This window comes from Salvelinus sp. IW2-2015, linkage group LG18 (genome assembly GCF_002910315.2).
Source record: "Salvelinus sp. IW2-2015 linkage group LG18, ASM291031v2, whole genome shotgun sequence".
In the NCBI taxonomy this organism is placed as follows: domain Eukaryota; kingdom Metazoa; phylum Chordata; class Actinopteri; order Salmoniformes; family Salmonidae; genus Salvelinus; species Salvelinus sp. IW2-2015.
The window spans coordinates 13,401,426-13,411,367 of NC_036858.1; positions in this window are offsets into that span (position 1 = coordinate 13,401,426).

Sequence of the window (9,942 nt, forward strand, 5' to 3'; positions counted from 1 at the left end):
ATGTTTGTATAAAACATTCTCCTGATGTTGCAAGAACGTTCCTAGAACACATTTAACCTGTTCTTATATGTTCCCAGAATGTTTCATTAGGTTGTGGAAACTGTCTGGTGAGAACAATGTTGGGACATCACAAAAGATATGTTCCCAAAACACAAAAACTATCCAGTTGTGTGGATGATTCTACAATGTTTTTTTAGGGAGCAAAACACCTGATGTTACCAGAATGTTCTCAAAATGCATTTTGTCTGTCCTTCCAAGGAATAGCTGTGTGGACCAAATAGATGAGCTGTGGGTACTCAAATTAAATATAATTTTGTTCGGCACATGCTTCGTAAACAATAGAATAGAAAAGTAATAACACGTAATAATAAAAGTAATAATAAATACACAATAGGTAAAGATAACTCGGCTATATACACGGGTTAACTAGGCAACAAATAGATAATAAACAGAACCAGCAGAGTATGTGATGAGTTAGAAAAATAAGTTGTTGCAAAAAGGATCAATGCAGATAGTTAAATAAACCAAATAGCTACCCAGACTAACTATTTATCAGTCTTAAGGCTTGGGGTAGAAGCTGTTCAGGGTCCTGTTGGGTCCAGACTTGGTGCGTTGGTACCGCTTTCCGTGCGGTAGCAGAGAGAACAGTCTATGACTTGGGTGGCTGGAGTCTTTGACAATGTTTAGGGCCTCCTTCTGACACCGCCTGGTATAGAGGTCCTGGATGGCAGGGAGCTCGGTCCCAGTGATGTACTGGGCCATACGCACTACCTTCTGTAGCGCCTTCCAAGCAGTTTCCACACCAAGCAGTGATGCAGCCAGTCAAGATGCTCTCAATGGTGCAGCTATAGAACATTTTGAGGATCTGAGGGCCAGTGGCAAATCTTTTCAGCCTCCTGAGGGGGAAGATGTGTTGTCGTGCCCTCTTCACAACTGTGCTGCTGTGTGTGGACCATGATAGATCCTTACTGATGTGGACACTGAGGAACTTGAAGCTTTTTAAAATTTATTTATATAAGAGTCCGGATTAGTGTCCCGCCCCTTGAAATCGGCAGCTCTAGCCTTTAGCTCAGTGCGGATGTTGCCTGTAATCCATGGCTTCTAGTTGGGATATGTACGTACGGTCACTGTGGGGACAACGTTTTCGATGCACTTATTAATGAAGCTGGTGACTGATGTGTGAAACTCCTCAATGCCATCAGATAAATCCCGGAACACATTCCAGTCTGTGCTAGTGAAACAGTCCTGTAGCTTAGCATCCGCTTCATCGGACCACTTCCGTATTGGGCGCATCACTGGTACTTCCTGTTTGAGTTTTTGCTTGCAAGTAGGAATCAGAAGGATAGAGTTATGGTCAGATTTGCTAAATGGAGGGTGAGGGAGAGCTTTGTATGCATTTTTATGTGTGGAGTAAAAGGGATTTAGAGTTTTTTTGCCTCTAGTTGCTCAGGTGACATGCTGGTAGAAATGAGGTAAGACGGATTTCAGTTTCCCTGCATTAAAATCACCAGCTACTAGGAGTGCAACCTCTAGATGAGCATTTTCTTGTTTGCTTATATCCCTATACAGACAGCTATAATAGACAGCTATGAAAAATCTAGATGAAAAATCTCTTGGTAAATAGTATGCTCTACAGCTTATCATGAGTTATTCTAACTCAGGCTAGCAGAACCTTGAGACGTACTTAACAAAGAGACTCACACCTCCCCCCTGTAGGGGGGGGGGGGGATTTACTGTTTTGCTTGGTTATTTGTTTGCTAGTTTGTTGAGAAATTGAATGTGGCAACATAACCTGTGTGGGTGGTGACATAATATCCACACCTGCTGGTAAGAGTATACACAGTGGACCTCCCCTGCAATCAGTCAGTCAGTCAGTCTGTGTGGAACAATGCTCATCACTGTGCCAGACAGACACCTGCAGACCCTGGAACCTACCCTCACCAGGAACCCTCTTCAGGCTCCAGACTAACACACACTGGTGGGCTGAGATTGGCAGATCACATTTAGTGATTTTACTTTCTTGGCAGGACCAATTTCACAGTCATTGCCAGTGGCAGCTCAAACAATGGTTCCCTATGGAGAGAAAGACTCTTGGGTCTGTTGAGTGACACAATAGCAAAAGACAGTGGATGTCTGTGTGCTCCCTGAGCAGTATGTGTTAGAGCAGGGATCCCCAATTACATTCAGCAGTCAGACGATTTTTCCTTGAGCGGATGGTCCAGGGGCCGGAACATAGTTATAAATAATTTGTCCACTGCAAATTCGCAGCAAGAATCCCAAACAGATATAGTATTTGACAACAATTTTTTTTATTTCAAACCTTGATTACATTTGGGATATGATCACATATGTCTCTATATTTATGCGTGGGAATACTTGGGAACAGATTTCCTAAACTAACATAACTTTGAGCTCATTTCCTGGTAATGTTACAGCAGTGGAGGCTGCTGAGGGGAGGACGGCTCATAATAATGGCTGGAATGGAGTCAATGGAATGGTATCAACCACATGGAAACTACGTGTTTGATGTGTTTAGTACCATTCCATTGAATCCATTCCAGCCATTATAATGAGCCGTCGTCCACTCAGCAGCATCCACTGCTGTAACATTACCAGGACATGAGCTTAAAGTTATGTTCATTTAGGAAATCTGTTCCCAAGTATTCCCACGCATAAATAAATGTTACAATCTGATATTTCTAAGAAAGAAAAAAAGTATATATATTTTTTTGCTCCTGAAAACTTGGGCCACTTACAGTGTCAGGAAAAAGTATGGGAACCCTTTGGAATTACCTGGATTTCTGCATAAATTGGTAATATATTTTGATCTGATCTTCATCTAAGTCACAACAATGGACAAACACAGTCTGCTTAACCAAGTAACGCACAAACAATTATACGTTTCATGTCTTTATTGAACACACCGTGTAACCATTCACAGTGTAGGGTGGAAAAAGTATGTGAACCCTTAGATTTAATAACTGGTTGACCCTCCTTTGGCAGCAATAACCTCAACCAAACGTTTTCTGTATTTGCGGATCAGACCTGCACAATGGTCAGGATGAGTTTTGGACCATTCATCTTTACAAAACTGTTTCAGTTTAGCAATATTCTTAGGATGTCTGGTGTGAACCGCTCTCGAGGTCATGCAACAGCATTTTAAATCAGGTTGAGGTCAGGACTCTGACTGGGCCACTCCAGAAGGCGTATTTTCTTCTGTTGAAGCCATTCTGTTGATGATTTACTTCTGTGTTTTGGGTCGTTGTCCTGTTGCATCACCCAAATTCTGTTGAGCTTCAATTGGCAGACAGATAGCCTTACATTCTCCTGCAAAATGTCTTGATAAACTTGATAAACATTTTTCCGTGGATGATAGCAAGCTGTCCAGGCCCTGAGGCAGCCCCAAATCATGATGCTCCTTCCACCATACTTTACAGTTGGGATGAGGTTTTGATGTTGGTGTGCTGTGCCTTTTTTTCTCCACACAGTGTTGTGTGTTCCTTCCAAACAACTAAATTTTAGTTTAATCTGTCCACAGAATATTTTGCCAGAAGAGCTGTGGAACATCCAGGTGCTATTTTGCCAACTTCAGATGTGCAGCAATATTTTTTTTGGACAGCAGTGGCTTCTTCTGTGGTGTCCTCCCAAGAACACCATTCTTGTTTCGTGTTTTACATATTGTAGACTCGTCAACAGAGATGTTAACATGTTCCAGAGATTTCTGTAAGTCTTTAGCTGACACTCTAGGATTCTTCTTAACCTCATAGAGAATTCTGCACTGTGCTCTTGCAGTCATCTTTGCAGGACGGCCACTCCTAGAGAGAGTAGCAACAGTGCTGAACTTTCTCCATTTGTAGACAATTTATCTTAACGTGGACTGATGAAATTCAACGCTTTTAGAGATACATTTGTAACCCTTTCCAGCTTTATGCAAGTCAACCATTTTTAATCTTAGGTCTTCTGAGATCTCTTTTGTTCGAGACATGGTTTACATCAGGCAATGCTTTTTGTGAACAGCAAACTCACATTTTGTGAGTATTTTTTATAGGGCAGGGCAGCTCTAACCAACATCTCCAATCTTCATTGATTGGACTCCAGGTTACCTGACTCCTGACTCCAATTAGCTTTTGGAGAAGTCATTAGCCTAGGGGTTCACATACTTTTTTCAATCTATAATGTGAATGTTTAAATTATGTATTCAATATAGACAAGAATAATACAATAATTTGTGTGTTATTAGTTTATGCATACTGTGTTTGTCTATTGTTGGAACTAAGATGAAGATCAGATCACATTCTATGACTAATTTATGCAGAAATCCAGGTAATTCCAAAAGGTTCACATACTTTTTCTTGCCACTATATTTGTGAACCTTGTGTTAGAGTAACCTACACAGAACAAAATTATAAACACAACATGCAACAATTTCAAAGGTTTTACTGAGTTACAGTTCATATAAGGAAATCAATCAATTGAAATAAATTCATTAGGCCCTAATCTATGGATTTCACATGACTGGGAACACAGATATGCATCGGTTTGTCACAGATACCTTTAAAAAAAGTATCGGTGTGGATCAGAAAACCAGTCAGTATCTGGTGTGGCCACCATTTGCCACATGCAGCACAACACATCTCCTTTGCATAGAGTTGATCAGGCTTTTGATTGTGGCCTGCGGAATGTTGTCCCACTCCTCTTCAATGGCTGTGCGAAGTTGCTGGATATTGGTGGGAACTGGAACACGCTGTCGTACATGTCGATCCAAAGCATCGCAAACATGCTCAATGTGTGACATGTCTGTTGAATATGCAGGCCAAGGAAGAACAAGGACATTTTCAGAATCCAGGAATTGTGTACATATCCTTGCGTGCATTTTAACAAAGCAAATTTGAGGAAAACGCTACCGAAGTTCTATCAACACATTGCCTCTAGTACTCGCTGGGCAAAAACACTTGACCATTGTTACTCCCCCTTCCGGGATGGCTACAAGGCCCTCCCCCGCCCTCCCTTCGGCAAATCAGATTACTACTCCATTTTGCTCCTCCCTTCCTATAGGCAGAAACTTTTTTAAAGTGCCTGTGCTAAGGTCTATTCGACACTGGTCTGACCAATCGGAAATCGATGCTTCAAAATTGTTTTAATCACGCGGACTGGGATATGTTCTGGGCAGCCTCTGAGAATAACATTGACACGGTGACTGAGTTAATCAGGAAGTGTATAAACGATGTTGTTCCCAGTGTGACTTTTAAAACCTATCCAAACCAAAAAACGTGGATAGATGGCAGCATTCGTGCAAAATTGAAAGCGCAACATCCCGGCCGGCCAAACCCTCCCCTAACCCGGACGACGCTGGGCCAATTGTGCGCAGTCTCATGGGTCTCCCGGTAGCGGCCGGCTGCGACACAGCCTGGGTTCGAACCCGGATCTGTAATGACGCCTCTACCACTGCGATGCAGTGCCTTAGACTGCTGCGCCACTCTGGAGGCCTAAATACCTTATTTTCCCGCTCTGATGATTACACAGTGCCATTGACGCGGCCCGCTCCCAAAGACTGTGTGTCCCATTCTCCGTGGCCGACGTGAGTAAGACATTTAAGCGTGTTAACCCTCACAAGGCTGCCGGCCCAGACAGCATCCCTTGCCGCGTCCTCAGAGCATGGGCAGACCAGCTGGCTGAAGTGTTTATTCAATCTCTCCCTATGCCAGTCTGCTGTCCCCATTTGCTTCAAGATGTCCACCATCGTTCCTGCACCCAAGAAAGCAAAGCTAACTGAACTAAATGAGTATCATCCCGTAGCACTCATTTCTGTCATCATGAAGTGCTTTGCGGATCATATGACCTCTACCTTACCTGACACCCTAGACCCACTTCAATTTGCATACCGCCCCAATAGATCCACAGATAATGCAATCACCATCGCACTGCACACTGCCCTATCCCATCTGGACAAGAGGACTACCTATGTAAGAATGCTTTTCATTGACTATAGTTCAGCCTTCAACACCATAGTACCCTCCAAGCTCATCATTAAGCTCGATGGCCCTGGGTCTGAACCCTGCCCTGTGCAACTGGGTACTGGACATCCTAATGGGCCACCCCCAGGTGGTGAAGGTAGGAAACAACACCTCCGCTTCGCTGATCCTCAACACAGGGGCCCCACAAGGGTGCGTGCTCAACCCCCTCCTGTACTTCCTGTTCACCAATGACAGCGTCGCCACACACACCTCCAACTCATTCATCAAGTTTGCAGACAACACAACAGTAGTAGGCCTGATTACGAACAATGACGAGACAGCCTACAGGGGGGAGGTGAGGGCCCTGGCGGAGTGGTGCCAGGAAAATAACCTCTCCTTCAACAAAACGAAGGAGCTGATCGTGGACTTCAGGAAACAATAGAGGGAGCACGCCCCTATCCACATCGACGGGACCGCAGTGGAGAAGTTGAAAAACTTCAAGTTCCTCGGCGTACACATCACTGACTATCTGAAATGGTCCACCCAAACAGACAGTGTGGTGAAGAAGGCGCAACAGTGTGGTGTGGTGACAGTGTGGTGAAGAAGGCGCAACAGTGTGGTGTGGTGACAGTGTGGTGAAGAAGGCACTGCCTGCCCTCCAGGACACCTACAGCACCCAATGTCACAGGAAGGCCAAAGAAAATCATCAAGGACATCAACCACCCGAGCCATGGCCTGTTCACCCCGCTATCATCCAGAAGGCGAGGTCAGTACACATGCATCAAAGCTGGGACCGAGAGACTGAAAAACAGCTTCTATCTCAAGGCCATCATACTGTTAAATAGCCATCACTAGCCGGCTTCCACCCGGTTACTCAACGCTGCACCTTAGAGGCTGCTGCCCTATGTACATAGACATGGAATCACTGGTCACTTTAATAATGGAACACTAGTCACTTTTAATAATGTTTACATTCTGCTTTACTCATTTCATATGTATATACTGTATTCTATTCTAATGTATTTAAGTCAATGCCACTCCGGAATTGCTCGTCCTAATATTTATATATTTCTTTATTCCATTCTTTTACTTTTAGATGTGTGTATTGTTGTGAATCGTTAGATACTACTGCACTGTTGGAGCTAGGAACACAAGCATTTCGCTACACCCGCAATAACATCTGCTAAATATGTGTATATGACCAATAAAATTTGCTTTGATCATGCTTCAGCATGAGGTGATGCCGGTGGATGAATGGCACAACAATGGGCCTCAGGATCTCGTCACAGTATCTCTGTGCATTCAAATTAACATTGATAAAATACAATCGTGTTTGGTGTCCGTAGCTTATACCTGCCCATAACATAACCCCACCACCGTCATGGGGCACTCTGTTCACAACCGTGACATCAGCAAACCACTTGCCCACACGTCGCCATAGACGCCATTGTCTGCCATCTGCCGGGTACAGTTGAAATCGGGATTCATCAGTGAAGAGCACACTTCTCCAGCATGCCAATGGCCTTCAAAGGTGAGCATTTGCCCACTGAAGTCTTACAACCCCGAACTGGAGTCAGGTCAAGACACTGGTGAGGATGATGAGCACGCAGATGAGCTTCCCAGAAACGGTTTCTGACAGTTTTTGCAGAAATTCTTCAGTTGAGCAAACCTACAGTTTCATCAGCTGTCCGGATGGCTGGTCTCAGATGACCCTGCAAGTCAAGAAGCTGAATGTGGAGGTCCTGGGCTGGTGTGGTTACATGTGGTCTGCGGTTGTGAGGCCGGCTGGACGTACTGCCAAATTATCTCAAACAACGTTGGAGGTGGCTTATAGCAGAGAAATTCTCTTGCAACAGCTTACATTTACATTTTTGTCATTTAGCAGACACTTTTATCCAGAGCGACTTACAGTAGTGAGTGCATACATTTTCATACTTATTTTCCAATACTGGTCCCCCGTGGGAATCAAACCCACAACCCTGGCGTTGCAAGTGCCATGTTTTACCAACTGAGCCACACGGGACCTTTCTGCAGTCTCAAAACATCTGTGGCATTGTGTTGTGTGACAAAACTGCACATTTTAAAGTGGCAGAGGTGCACCTGTGTAATGATCATGCTGTTTAATCAGCTTCTTGATATGCCACACCTGTCAGGTGGATGGATTATCTTGGCAATGGAAAAATGCTCACTAACAGGGAGTAAAAAAAATTGTGCAACATTTGAAAGAAATAAGCTTTTTGGGCATATGGACAACTTCTGTTTTTTTTCAGCTCATGAAACATGGGACCAACACTTTACATGTTGCGTTTATATTGTTGTTCAGTATAATATAGAAACACCTGAGTGGGGACGCAATAAACTGGAAGCATCTGGTTTTCAGGCTTTTCCTCTTCTCTGCTTTGCCCCTGAAAACTGGATGCTTCCTGTTTCTACCGACCTCGTTGAGGGTGGTGAAAATAGAGCTCTTTGGCTACACACACCAGTGGTGGGTTTGATGTTGAAATGATGATGAGGCTATTTTGCTTCCACTCGTCCTAGGGTCCCTGTCAACGACATCATGAACTTTACCCAGTACCAGGATTTTATGGCCCAAAAAATTGGATATTCTAGCAAGACAATTACTCTAAGCACATATCAAAATCCACAAAGAAATGGTTAATTGTCTACAAAATTAACATTTCAGTCTCTGGACTTGAAATCCATCGAAAACCTGTGGTTTGAGTTGAAGAGAGTAGTTCATAAGCACAGACAAAGGATATCAAGGATCTGGAAGGATTCTGTATAGAGAAATTGTCTCCAACTCATAAAACATTTTAGATAAAGGCTTATTGCCATTATCCTTGCAAGGTGAGGTATGGAAAGGTATTGATAACTTTTACCGCTACCTCGAGAAAACAAAGTATTACTTGTTAAACAAAACCAATGAACAATAAAGTTACATTGTATTCGGGTCTATTCTACTGTATTTCACATAACTGTAACTTCTTTAAGACATTTTTTTTCAACTCAAAAGGTTATAATAAGAGGTAATCACAACTTCAAACCCTTAATAATGGCATTACAACAGGTAACGCAAAAGAACACCTCTCGAGTCCGCACAGGTTGACAATTACAATTGTATAAATTGTCGATAAAAAGCTGCTGGAGGACAGTAGTCTTACGTTTCAGTAGGCTTCAGTAAATCAAACAAATTGTGATGGCAACTATACCATAAACTTTGTGAAATTGTATATACCATCAAGTGGGATACCAACAAAAGGTAAACAGAATAGAGCAAATGCACAAAAATATAATTTATTCTATATACAGTAGAATTTATTATATTTCTGCCCTCGCAAATACATTACATTTTCACAAGCAAATAGGTATATTTCTGCCCTCGCAAATAAAAAGGAATTCTCATATTGTCATTGCAATGAAGGGTATTTATGCCGGTATATAATTTAATCAACAACAGATCCATTCTTAATTGCTGTAGTCCACCATCAATTATTATATATATTATTCTTATATTGAAGAACATTGATTGTATGCACGTCACATTAAAGTTTGCCTACAGTAACCTACCTTTACAACATCAACTATAAAGTAAGAGCAGTTTAATACATAGCTAAACAAACATGGTACATAAAATAGAGTACAATATATAGAGTAGATAAAGATACTGTACCTTCAAGTAGAGATGCTGCCTCTTGGCGCTGGCGCTGAGATGCAGTGCACCTGTAGCGGTCCAGTGGCAGCATTATACATACAGAAAACTACGTGCGTACCATGAGTGCACCAATACTGACAGTTGATACCCGGTTGAAATATAATATTCTAGGGATTGAGGCCAATTATTATAATGCATACAATGTAAATTCACAGCCCCTATAATCTACGCATAGAATGGATTTTATTTCAACCAACTATATAATTAACCTTTATAGGCTATTTGGCTATACAAAGCTGACGTGATGACAATTAAACTATATTGACTATAAACTAG